This window comes from Sinocyclocheilus grahami, unplaced genomic scaffold (genome assembly GCF_001515645.1).
Source record: "Sinocyclocheilus grahami isolate Dianchi unplaced genomic scaffold, SAMN03320097.WGS_v1.1 scaffold234.1, whole genome shotgun sequence".
Lineage (NCBI taxonomy): Eukaryota > Metazoa > Chordata > Actinopteri > Cypriniformes > Cyprinidae > Sinocyclocheilus > Sinocyclocheilus grahami.
Genome location: NW_015505413.1, coordinates 391,804 through 405,405, shown reverse-complemented (window position 1 = coordinate 405,405; position 13,602 = coordinate 391,804). Strand labels below are relative to the sequence as shown.

The 13,602-nt window shown below is 37.2% G+C and overlaps 1 protein-coding gene across 4 annotated transcripts in view; it reads right to left on the bottom strand.

The window, feature by feature from the left end:
• The window catches only part of strbp (spermatid perinuclear RNA binding protein), a 118,910-nt gene extending 106,075 nt beyond the window's left edge, over window positions 1-12,835 (bottom strand). Inside the window, exon 1 of one of the 4 annotated variants that reach the window (XM_016288760.1) lies at window positions 12,715-12,835. The gene's annotated coding sequence lies outside the window, so the exon portion shown is untranslated. Of the gene's footprint in view, window positions 1-10,730; window positions 10,845-12,714 lie in introns of those variants that run through there. The other 3 variants (XM_016288758.1, XM_016288761.1, XM_016288759.1) reach the window with 3 other exon arrangements.
• Between the last annotated feature and the right edge of the window lie 767 nt (window positions 12,836-13,602).

The following is a 13,602-nucleotide window of genomic DNA, read 5'->3' as shown; positions in this document are numbered from 1 at the left end:
TGATTAAAATGCAGTGGTTGCCTCTAATTTTAAATGGAAAGAGCACAGACAAAGCCTTAGTTAGTTTATATGAAGAGATTTCTTTTATTTGTGTTACTTATTTATTTGATTTGGGGCTTGTTTTAAAATTTCAATGTAGTTTTGTTATTTACATTTACATTATATTTAAATTTTGTTATTTAACAAATGCTTTATCCAAAGCGACTAACAAATGAGGACAATAGAAGCAATCAAAACCAACAAAAGAGCAATAATTTACAAGTGCTATATTAGTATATTATTACAGTGTTATATTTCAATTTCACAGAGATGTACAGTATTTTGTCCAAGCAATAATAAAACACATTTAATTTATAATTTGTCTTAAATCTCATTTTGTTAAAAAAAACATGAATCGAATTGAATCATGAGTTGAGTGAATCGTTTCATTAGTTCGCTAGAGAAATAAAGTCTAGAGAAGAGCAGTTTGCTTTTAGACTATACTCAAAATATTTTACTTTACCTGTTAGTGATGTTTTAATGTTAATTATTTAATGAATGTTTAAATGAATCTGTTATGAAACCAATTTTATAATTTAGAATTTAATTGAAAAACTGCATTATGTGCAATTTAAATGTTTGCATACAATTGTTTTAAGTTGAGTATTGATTGTTATATTTAAAAATAAATAGTAATTAAATTTAAGTTTGGGCTCTGTTGTTAATTGTAACCTTATAGTAATGTAAAAGGGCTCCCTAGTTCAGGTAGATTTTTATCCCTAAGAAAGGTTTAATTATAATTGAATTTATAAAAAAAAATAAAAATAAAAAATAAGGCAATTTTATGTTTAGTTTTTTTCCCCCTGCTGTACTGTCTGAAACCATACCGAACTGTGGCATCAAAACTGAGGTATGTACAGAACCATCATGTTTGTGTAGGCTACTGTTACACTCCTAGTAAGAAATCATAAAATTGAGACAATACGGCTGCACGATAATGGTTAAACTAATAATCACGATTATTTTGATTAAAATTATAATCACGATTATTCTATCAAAAGGGAAAATGCAATAACATTTCATGTGTCCTTTAACCTCCACTGAATATACACTGACTTCATTTAGCCAACTATGATAATACAAAACTCATGGTTTTGATTTGTGTTTTGTAATCTGTATTCACATTAGATTTTCTAAGTGACAATTTGTTCGCAAATGAGACAAGCCACTCAGATCGCGCAGTAAATTGTTAATACACACTGAAAACTAACATTGCCATGCCGTTTTCAACTGATTAACATTATGAAAACTGGTAAAAACTTTAGAAACTCTTAATATAACTTCCAACAATTCCAATTTATGTAAATTTTTCCCCATTGCATTGCCACAGGTAGCAAAAGCGCATTTATTCCTCAAACACAATAGATCCATTATTGAAACTCGGTGAAAGTTTGATCATGGCAGATTTGGTTACACAAACAGCACAAATTGTGAAAAAAACACAATGGCTGCTGTATGACACTTTCATGTAAGCAGAAATCGCTGTGGAGGGATCGCTAAACTCCAGCACATGTATGTTTTCTTATTATCAGTGCTTGATCCGCCATCGGTGAGCGCGCGCAGGGTTGCCAGATTGCACACAGTTTAAAGGGGTCATATGATGTTGCTAAAAAGAATATTATGTTGTGTATTTGGTGTAATGCAATGTGTTTATGTGGTTTAAAGTTCAAAAAACACATTATTGTTTCTCCTCTATGCCCCGCCTTTCTGAAACGCATCGATTTTTACAAAGCTCATCGGTCTGAAAAGCGAGGTGCATGCTGGCTGACCAGCAACATCATACGCCCCTTACCATACTGTGATGCCATGTCCCGGCGCGATGAGACAACACCAATAAAACCCATTACAAACGAGGCATTTGCTGCATCCAGTGGGGACATAATTACTGATTATAATGACTTATACTGTCTTTTTACGCGTTGAGTTGCATATCGCGCCGCGTAAACACAACACCATGTCTGCATTTGTGATCGGAGAAATGACAAACAACAAGCGCTACTCTACACTGCTCAAAACTCGCGTTTAAATCGTCAGTGGCAAATTCTTTAAATATAAAAAACATTTCCAACGAAACACACAGCGTCACACACGGCGTGCTTGAGTGAGGAACGGCCGGCAGATTCGAGGAAGCAGCGGCCGGCGGGCTTGCGGCAACCACATGTGACGACCCCGGGCTGGACTCTGCTTCGTCCACGGTGAAAGCCGATCCGGTGATCAACGGCGCGAAGTTGATGTATTTCCTCAGCGACCAGCACGGATCAGCTCCAGGCATGATGAAGCGGATATCGTCCTCTTTTGGAAGGCCAAACAAAGTAGTTTCGCTTTCACAACAAAACACACAGCTCTTCACGACATGGCGGCAGAGGCAACAACAATACTACAGCGAGAATAAAAGTTACGCATTCTTTCTTTGCGTGAACATTTGGGCGGTGTTATGCATATCTTCCCACACAGTGACGTAGACATGTGGGGGCGTGTTAGAACGAGCCGTTTTAGGTAGGCGTGGTTGACTCTTAACTTTTATAAAGAATATCTCTTTGGGTTTGAGACGTTAGTCTTTGCAACTTTAGGGATCTTATCTATGCACGAACAGCTTGTAACACTCCAAAGAGAAAGGAAAATTTGAAATTGCATCATTTGACCCCTTTAAGTAAAACACCGGGCAGAAAGTGCATCCTTAAAGAAGAAAAGCTCTGTTTTGGGGCTTAAAGCTATTCACATCTGGCAACCACAAGCATGAACGCTAGTGAAGACTTGTTAGCAATGCAAGATAATGCAAACGCCAAATTAAAAACATGTTTTCAGGATTAATAACGAGCCGGCCAATATCGTGATGATTGTTTTTAATTAATCAAGAAAGGTGGATATCGTTATCAAGATTAAAATACGATTAATCGTGTAGCCCTAGTCAATACAACCAGCTAGATTGGCCTGTAATTTAACATTCAAGCTCTCAATGACCATCGCATTTACTGATTTATTAAAAACATGCTGCAAGTCATTCAGATATTACAAACAGTATTTAATAAGATTAATTCTGCCACCTTACAGTGCACACACACACACACACACACATTTGTTTCATACTGAAATTCTAGTAATGGGTTGTTATCACAAATTCATCACTGAAAGCCTGGTCTTTATTTATAACTCATCCACTTATGACTTCAACACACCCACATGCCACACAAATCCAGAACTGCGTAACATTACCAAATATCCTTAATGAACAGGCCGAGAGTCATTACAGGGCTTTCAACAGCCACCAAGGCTGTTCTGAGAACAGTGAATAAGATCGCTGTCAGATAAGTGCAGTTCTGTCACAAAAGTACAATTCAGAGTAAACCACTTCCTACAATTAAGTATGGCAGCTTAATTCTCCCTACCATAACTCACACACGGCACTGCGGGGTAAAAAGAACTACGCAGTACTGTATCACGGCACAAAGGAACTAACGCGGCGGGGCAAACGCAATAACCCTCTCTTGTCTTTATCAATATTCTGCTCACTCGTTTATAGGCTAAACAGGGGGCTCCTTTCATCTGTCTAATTGTGTGGCCAGCAAACGCACCAGGCGCAGTCTAATTGGTTAATTCTCCGAGGAGGCAAAGGGGTGACGACCATCAAGGCAGAACAAATCAAAGTACACCCCCTCCTTCCTCTTTATCTACACTTCCCTCGCTCTTCTATCTCTCTGTCGCTCATAAAAATCGGCCTGGCGATGCCACCATGCTGGAAACCTCCCTTATTAAATTACGCACACTATCAGATGGGGAAGCACTCTGCCTTCCAGCCTTTAATTGAATATCTATATCAGCTTTGACAGATTTTTTTTTAACAAGGAGGTCAAATGGGGATTAATTGCTACATGCAATAACATTCAAGTGACCAGAGCTCTGTTTAAAAAAAAAAAAAACCTAGAAAGCGGCCTACATAGACAGCAAAAATTAGCCATTGTATGTATCCTTAAACATAATGCAATTCTACAATGCACTGCATCAAAAAAAGAAAAAAAACAAAACATTAGTGGCTTTTTGAATCTGTTGTGCTCTAGCTGTTTTTAATGCAAAAGCGTAGATATTTGAGAGTGGGTTTTGGAAGAGATACTGTCACACCATACGAATCTTACAATCTGTAAAATCTTATCAGGCCAATAAAAACACAGGTGTTTGGAGAGAAGCAGTTAGTTTGTCTTACTGATAGAAACAAATGTGTATCCTGAAATACTCTGCTTTCGCTGAATAAGTTTAGACTAAATCCACGGAGGAATTTGTACGTGTTTGTGATAGTCCTACAGAGACAGACATTATCCTTGAAGCCAAGTTCTGCCTCATTCATCACTTCACGTTAAAATTAATTTACAGTACCTCACTATTACTACTGTAATTTAAACAAACACCTAAGTGTTATGCTTTGCAGCAATTCATCCTGCTATGGGCATGAAAGATATCTTAAATTGCTTTCTTATACAGCGATGAAACTTTTCAACTAATATGTGATAAAAACAGAATTTTTTTTTACAAAGGCAATGAGCAAGCACAATAAGCATGCAAAAAAAAAAACTTTCTCCTAAATAAATTTTCTTATTCACATGCTTTTGTTCCAAATAAAGTTATGATAGTACGCCTCCAAGATTCAAATATTAACAAGAGCATAAAATAAATTTTTGTCCATATAAGGATTTAATGTGAGACAATATTTTCCATAAAAGATTAGATTTGGTACAATCAAATATAAGAAGAACTGTTCCCAGGTCAACGTTTAATTACTACGTTTGCCAAACTCAATAAAAAGCAGCAGCACATGGTTTCTTATAAACGCTAATCATCTTTGGTTTTAAATGCCTTAGCTTTATAATGTAAAGTTTAATATTTTATAGCCTGTGTGGGTCAGATAATGATTTGTTTAGTTCATACTGTTTAGAAATGCTGCGGTTTCATTGAATGTATGCATGTGTGTGTGTGTCCGTCTTCAGGGAATGGCGACACACTGTGTGTGTGTGTGTCTCTCTCTCACTCTCTGACTCTCAGATGCCTTACGAGGCCATTCCTTCCCCGTGCCTGTGTTAGATCTGGTTTCTGCTCATCCCTGGATCCATTTCCGCTGCTCCTGTCACCACATCAGCTGCCTTAAAAACACACACGCACGCACATATAAACAGACTGCCTGCTGACACAGCGCAGGGCCCTTTTCCATTGCAAACCCCCCCAGGAGCTCCAGTCCCATTGTGCCCTTGCACTCAAAGTCTAGTGTACACTTGTACCCTGCACTCCACTTGCTCCCTTTGATCCCAAAATGAACAAAACTTTTCAGACAAGGGTTGTTTTGAGGCTTTTTGCAGCAGTGCAGCTTAGCAGATTGGACAACTAATAATTACTAGGACCCTATCATTTCCGGGATGTGCAAAACGCGGATGGTATCCAGTCATAAAAAATGGAATTTACAGAATTTTCCAAATTTTGGATGAATAAATCAAAGTAGGTCAATGCACTTAAAACAAAACGCAATATGGACTAGTGTCTGTTTATATTAAGCTGCAAAAATAGGCTACTATTTAAATGCGAATTCTGCATGTTCTGCGTGTTTCTGTGTGAATGAATGGCACAGACACACGGTTTCATTTACTACACACATACTGAAGCGTGCATGACGCTCCTAGTGTTTTCCTCTGCTGCCTCAATATAGGAGTATATGAACACATAAACAATCTAGAACTGCTCTGAGAGTCACTTCATGAGGATTTTACCATTTCTTTTGAGAAAACCTATCATCATATCATATACAAACAGAAACTTAAAGGTCTTCACAGCAACCCTGCAAAATAAAAGTTCGGTCTAACTTGAAGAAACTGTGACAGAACTATATTACTTAATGTAATGATAGTACTACAACTACTAATAGTACTATAACTACTAACTTTATTTTTAAGGAATATTTGCCAGAAAAATTATTTACCAGAATTTATTTACAAGAAAAATCTAAATACACAACACAGTATTTCTGAAATAAATAATAATTAAATATATATATATTTTTTGTAATATCAATTAATTAGACATGCTTTTAATTATTAACATTTAATGAAACCGTTAAAATTGAATCCAGAAAATTAATGGAAAACACGGAATTTGGTAAAAAAAATAAAAAAAAATAAACTATGACAAGTATTTCATAGGACCTTAAAATTTAATAAATAGCTATTATGTAAGTTTCATGATTTTAATTAATTAGACATGCTTTTTGATTAATATTTTTTTTATTTAACCATTAAGTCAGAGTCTAGAAAAATTAAAATGGAAAAATTGTATCTAGACAAAAAAGACTAGATACTAGATAAAAAATAAATAAAACAGAATTTGGGAAAAATAAAAAGGATTTCATAGGGCCCTAAATTACCTAGCAAATCTAGCATGGACCAGGGTTTCCTGAACCTCTATTAGCGCTGCCACTAAATGTAAAGCGCCAGAGCACAATTAATTATTTTACATTAAAATAATTTGCAACGTTGCAGTCTGAATTCAATGCAATAAAAATGTGTTCATGGGGAACCGGGTTCAAGTTTGGCCTGGGTCATATCTTTTACTCCCCCCTTTTCTCTCTCTGTACTTTTCCGTCAATTCTCCACTATGCTGTCCAATAAACTGCAAAAATCCAATAAATAAATAAAATAATAAATCTGCAGCTTTCTTTGTAGTTGCCTTGCTGTTTGCTAGATTCTAAATTTATGCTACATGACAGTTCTTTTATGGGATTGTTCACCTCTCTTCATTAGTCAGATGGAGTTAAATTCAGCAGCCAAGATGCAACCAAGTCACGTGCCAAATTCAGTTGGCACAGTGGGACACAATGCCCATAACTGGTTGTTGTTCAGTTATTGCCAAACCTGTGATAAACAAAGTACAACTGATAATGCTGCTCACAGAAGACCTCAAGTAGTGGGAACCTTGTTTAAAATACTTCTCTTTTTGGAAAAAAGGAGAGCTTCTTCCTTTCTGCTTGGTTCTCCCTTTCTCAAACACTCTCACCAGAAAGGCTGTCTTTGTCATGCAAACAGCAGACAGTAAATCAGATGTCCTGATGGCGGCGGTGGCAGACGGCAGAGGGGTGGATGGTGGATGGTGTCTGGTGTGCGGGCTCAGGAGGAGGAAGTGAGCTTTGGCTTGACTCAAGCTCAAATTCCCCCTCTGTTAGCAATGTCAGCTTTTCCCATCAGCTCAGAGAGCAGGCCAAGAATAGCTCAGATCGGTTAGAGAGCGATGGAGAGAAAAAAAGGTGGAAGAGTGAGAGAACAAGAGAGACGGGTGAAGAAACACTTCATCAGGTGGATACCACCTCATTCTGTCAATATCCTGCAAATCTATATTAGGTACTATCTGCATTTTGTGAGATATAACAGGCAATAATGATCTGGAAAAAAATATATAATGATATGTTCTCTATAATTTAGCAAGTGAAAACTATGTTTAAGAAATTTATTAAACTATGTTTAACACTGGAAATTAATGGTTTTATAAATAACAAACGACAAATTAATACTTTCAGAATCTGGCAACTCTTGCAGCTAAAAGGAACACATATTCATTTGTTATGGTTTTGCGGCCATAACTGCAATATTTTGGCAGGTTACAGACTTCCCAAGCTATTCAATTTCCAAGATTTTTTTAATAATTTCTGGACGTGAAATTTTTAAGTAATTTCATATAGACTACAGCTATGTTTAACCCCTTTATTGTTATCTAAACATACTTTATGTTCAAATGTTTGGGGTCAGGTTTTTTAATCAAAATTGACAGTAAAGACATTTACAGTATACTAATGTTGCAAAAGATTTCTATGTCAAATAAATGCTGTTCTTTTGAACTTTCAATTCATCAAAGAATCCTGAAAAAAAAGTATCACAGTTTCCACAAAAATAGGAAGCAGCACAACTGTTTTCAACATTGATAATAATCAGAAATGTTTCTTGAGCAGCAAATCAGCATATTAGACTGATTTCTGAAAGATCATGTGACACTGAAGACTGGAGTGATGATGCTGAAAACTCAGCTTTGATCACAGAAATAAATTATTTTTAAAAACATATTCACATGAAAGACAGTTCATTTAAATTATAATAATATTTCACAATTTTACTGTATTCTTGCTCAAATAATAGCTACCTTGCTGAACATAAGAAACTTCTTTCATTATAAAAATGTGACTTCAAACTTTGTGAATAAAAAACTGCATTAAAAAGACTCCCAAGAAAAACTCTAGAAATTAAATTAATTTACCCATATTAAATTAGATTTATTATTAAAGCAGAGAAAGTGTGTTTGAATGCACCTAGAATCTGTGATATCAACCAAAAAGGAAGGATGAGGCAGAGCGAGAGCAAGATTACAAATACAAACAATTTTCTTTTTATTTGTATTAACATGCACCAATGAATCGTGTGCACAATGAGATCAGGAACATGCACTAAGAAATTAAACAAGGTCAGTTTTGATTTGATGTTGATTTTAAGATTAACCCAAGATTGAACACAGAGGGATGTTAGTAAAGCATCAAAGAAAGACGACAAATTCATAATCATGTTTATTTTGCCTCTCCAAATCCCTGCAGACACCCAGCGTGACCTAACGGTGCTGAAAAGTCATCATCTGCCACCGTCAGCTCCCTCTGCCCTCAGGACACGCAGCGCACAAAACTCTTTAATGATTATTCAAGCACTAAACCCCTGCAACAGACCGTGAGAGTCAAATTCAGGCCTTCTGGGAGCTCTACGGGACATAACGGAGAGACAAAGACAGAGTGAGCAGAGACAAGACGCATCCACCCTTTGACCTCCAGAGCATCTGTCATCGCTTCTCTGAGCCGAATACACCTTCAGGACGATCAAAGATCAGTTTCACTGACTCTTCTTGAGGGGAAAAGGCAAAGGGAGACTGCACAACATCAGTCTCCTATGTCACACTGTACAATAGAAATCTTTAGACTCTAGAACCAACATTGTATGTTCAACATAATGAACATCACTAGGTAACACGCATTGCAGTTTATATCGGTGTTCTCATACATTTGTTGTGGCACAAACAGCTTGGACCCGCACAGAAATGAAAAATAAATAAGTTTCAACTTGTCTCTCTCTCAAGGGAATTCGGTCCTTACAAACAAGTGCAATCTTTCGCATTTCAACCTGAGGCAATATGTGATAGCCACAAGCTATTTTCAGCCAACGTGCCAGGCAATTTCCAAAGCATTTCAGATGCTGGGCTCACAGCAGCGTGTGTTGCTGACAGAGAACAGTGTGTGTGTGTGTGTGTGTGTGTGTGTGTGAGAGAGACAGAAGCGAAGCATGAGCTGATCGCATGAGGAAACATGCATCCCAGTTATGCTCTTTGTTCTTGTGAAAGGAAAGTGGATATTCAGGATCGCACAGATCACACACCAACATGATTATGGAAGTCATAACCTCACTTCATCATACCAGTGTAACAAGTTAACCTTAGAAAGAAGCAAAAACTGATTTATGTCCACTTTTTCAAATATTAATAGTTTCTATAAAAATAACTGTTACTGCAGTTATGATTTGTAAAATAACTTCATTACTTTGTTGGCTAACACCAAGTTATGAAAAAAGTTAAATAAGATCTGGTATTCATTTATTATTACAGTAGTAACTATGGTATTTTGCCATGAATTTTTCTTACATTTTCCAGTGTACAATATATTATATATATATATTAAATAGTAAATTATATATACATACATCCATAGGCCTACATATACATATATATTAGATTAGATTATCTTTATATTTGTATTAATATATTCAGTAATGTCCATTATTATGTCCAGGCCTGGAAATTAAAATAAAAAATGGTTTTCATGGTCGTGGGAATGCTGTGGTTACTATGGTTAACGTTAAGAAAAACATCAATAGTACATTTTTGGAGCGTATTTTAACCAAACAGAGCGGACGATAGTTCCCACAAAACCCCACAGGCGTAACATTTGTGCTATTAGTCTATTAAAGTCACTTTTCACTCAATCAATCAGTTCCTCCATCACTCATCGCTTCTCGGCTCATACAATACAGTCAATTATTCCCGAAAGAGACTATATAAATTCAAACGAGTCAGACGAGGTTGACTCCAGAACAGTTTGGACCGATTCAGTCCGATTCGCGGGCGAATAGCACCAAATGGTTATGTGAACCGATTCAAATGATTCATTTAAAAGATCCGACTGGCTAGAACGAATCGTTCACATCGGCAGTACAGTGTAGACGGGGTGTGAAACTGCGGAAGTCCCTCTACAAGACACCTGCTGCAAGATAATCATCAACCCCGACTAACCGACTCTACATGTCGGTGTCTGTTAGAAAAAGATAACGAAACAAACCCACATCTTTAACACATAGTTAACGTGTCAGTGGCGAATGTAGGCTAAGACAAAACAACAACGTGATTCTCTTCTAACAATTCAAAAGAAGAACAACCGTGCAGTTCATAAAACACCATGCAACAACAAACAAGTCTTAATGAGAGGGTGAGAACGAAGCTTTTTTTAGCGCCAGAGAAAGAGAGAGTAACTTTTTAAAACAGACTTAACGCAGCCGCTGAGCCAAACGAGAGTCGAATCTCCCAATCTCACAGAGGAAAAACCCGCAAACACTAGCTCAGAAAGACTCAAAAGCGCTACTTACTGGCGAAAGAAGAAATGTTTAATAATCCAAACGTATCCTCAGTGAGTACGAGTCGAGGTTCAGACCAATATTGTGGTGCCAGCAGGACTCGCACTCCGCTTTACGCGCACTGAGATGAATGAGAATGAGTATGGGATTACAATTCTGCCACAATTCTGCGCGCAAAAGATCATATTTTGAGAATATGATCTTCATATATCAGATTCAGAATATCAACTTGCATAATAATTATACATGCACTGTATTTTCCTCTTCTGCTGTCGAGGTAATGCAAGAAATGTTGTGATTCGTTGTCAAGGCAGCCAATCAGAATTTAGCAGCCTCGGTCTCTGATTGGCTGGAATTATGGCACATTGTAACGCTGGGTTGTGTTGAGCACGGGAGCTGTTGGCATTTAGCGAGCAACAATAGATATATCTCGAGAGCACTGAGGGCGGGCATCAGGTGAGCAAGCTAGTGAAACGTTGCACGTGCAAAAGAGAAGGTCTACACACATCCAAAATCTTATTTTAAAATGCAAAATTGATTTTCGTGCGCTCGAAATACTTTCTTCTTTGCGAGACAAACATTTTCTCCACAAAACTCTTTTGCGCGCTCAAAATTTGATCTTTCGCGAATTGTGGCAGAATTGTAATCCCATACACGAGCTCAATTCATTATTCACGTGGAGGACAATCTACTGTCATACCCAAGTTTCCCAACATCAATCTTGTGTGGTTATCACCTCAGTGTCTGTTTTATGTGAATTTTTTACAGGATATAAGCATATATATATATATATATATATAGACTAGAAAAATCTACAATGTCTAAATGCCTTTCATTTTTTACAAAATCAAAAAGTTTTTGGTGAAAATAAATTCACAACAAGTAGTATTAAAAATGAAATGTTTTCTACAGCCTCACACATAGACCGTTCTTTTACGAGGGTGCAAATAGGACTAAATGTCCCTGGTGTATATTTAAAATATTACATAACAAAACCACTGTATCGTTTTCCTAAACACTTTCACTCACACTTTTGAATGTGTAAGAAACGGACTGGATGTAGCCTAATTTCCATATCGATTAGGCTACTCCTGTCACAACAGGGATTTATTTGTGAAATACACACAAACGACAATGTTTAGACAAGATGTACACTAAGATGTACAGTGTCCATTAGCTACCTAAAAGCAGTGTTATATAAAAAAAAATGTGTGGGGTTTTATGAATCGCCAAACACAGTTGAATTAAATAGCCTAGAAAAATCAATACTTTTAGTTGTGCTCCAAAGTGCTCAAATTGTGTGAGCCTACTCCATTAAATTCAGTATATTTGTCCATATAAAAATACACTTTAAGATGAATGAAAACATACAAGGGGGTTTTACACGAGTCGTAGATTAATCGAGAATGTCGAATTTTAATAATTCCTCAATATAGGTCAAATTTGCCCTAAGGATCACATGTGGGTGCAGATTTGACAGGAATATAGAGAGGGTTCATGCAAACAAACCACCGCTTCACACAATTGACAATTCCACTGGTATTGCAGAACAAAAATCACACAAACCCAAAGTTTACGTTGGCTAAGCTTCCATTCCTTCGCCTCAATTAAAACAGTCTCGCGTAACAGCTCGGTGTTTGTTTGTCTCCTTCAGCCCCAGATACAGCCTGATAAATTATTCAACTACAGCAGATGCACCAGCACAACCTCAATATACCCAAATGCAGCATCTGAAAGCCGATACTAAACCCATCATCCGAGGAGCGACTGCATTGCATTGCCAGAAAGCATCAAAGAAAGCCACGACGGCATTTGCAGGTAAAACTATAAATCGCTGTAGCTGATGGATGTGCCCGCATCCGCAGATACTGTACATCACCTAATAACAGCAGCGCAGATGATGTCTTACATGAGCACAACGCGATACGCTTTAAACCCATATGTGCGTCCCTATCGCACTGCAGGATCTTAAAGAGTCCCGAACGAGGTGAATTACCGTGCTCTCGTTGGCCGTACTCCTCCGCTGGAGCGATGCACCTCCAGTCAAGTGTTTCTTTCTCCGGCGGTCTCTCGATCTGCTTTCCGACTGTCTCAAGTGTTTGGACCACGGGCGCGTTCACGTCATGATACGCGCGTGCTCGCTGCTCTGCAACACTTGCTACAGTGTTACAGTGTGCCAAACAGTGCTATCTTTCCACTTCATGAGCCTTAAGACCATCTGTTTATCTGTGGAAATGATCCAGATAGTATGCATATTTAAGACAGACAGACAGACAGTTGGAAACTAAAACATTAATTGTACAACATGCTTTATGCACTTGCAAAGAATTTGGATTTTCAATTCTTAAATGTGACCCTGGCCCACAAAACCAGTCATAATCAGTGTTGAGGTTGTACTTTTAAAAGTAATGCATTACAATATTGCGTTACTCCATAAAAAAAAGTAACTCGTTGTGTTACTTTTTATGCGTTATTTTACTTTTGCGTTACTTTTTAAATCTGGACAGGGCTTGCTTGTTTGTTTGTTCTATTTCTGGCAAATATATAAAAGCCTTTTCACACCAGAAGTGAAATGAATAAGCCTCGGGCTGAAGGGAAAGTACATTTACGTCCGTACAGTAGAATGCAGAAGAAGACATTTCAACACACTTCAGCAATAAACAAAGACACACAGATGTTTGTCTAGAGTAATTTGTGCTTATTAGTACGGTTGAACTGGATCATCGAAGGTCAGAAGCAAAGACTTTGGTTAATAGAATGGGATTAAATACATAAAGCATATTAGTGTTGTTTAACATTTAATTATTGCAGGTTTGCGTCATATTCTGAGTTGCATTATTTTTTATTCATTTTGAGGAATACTGAATTTTTGTGAGTGAGATGA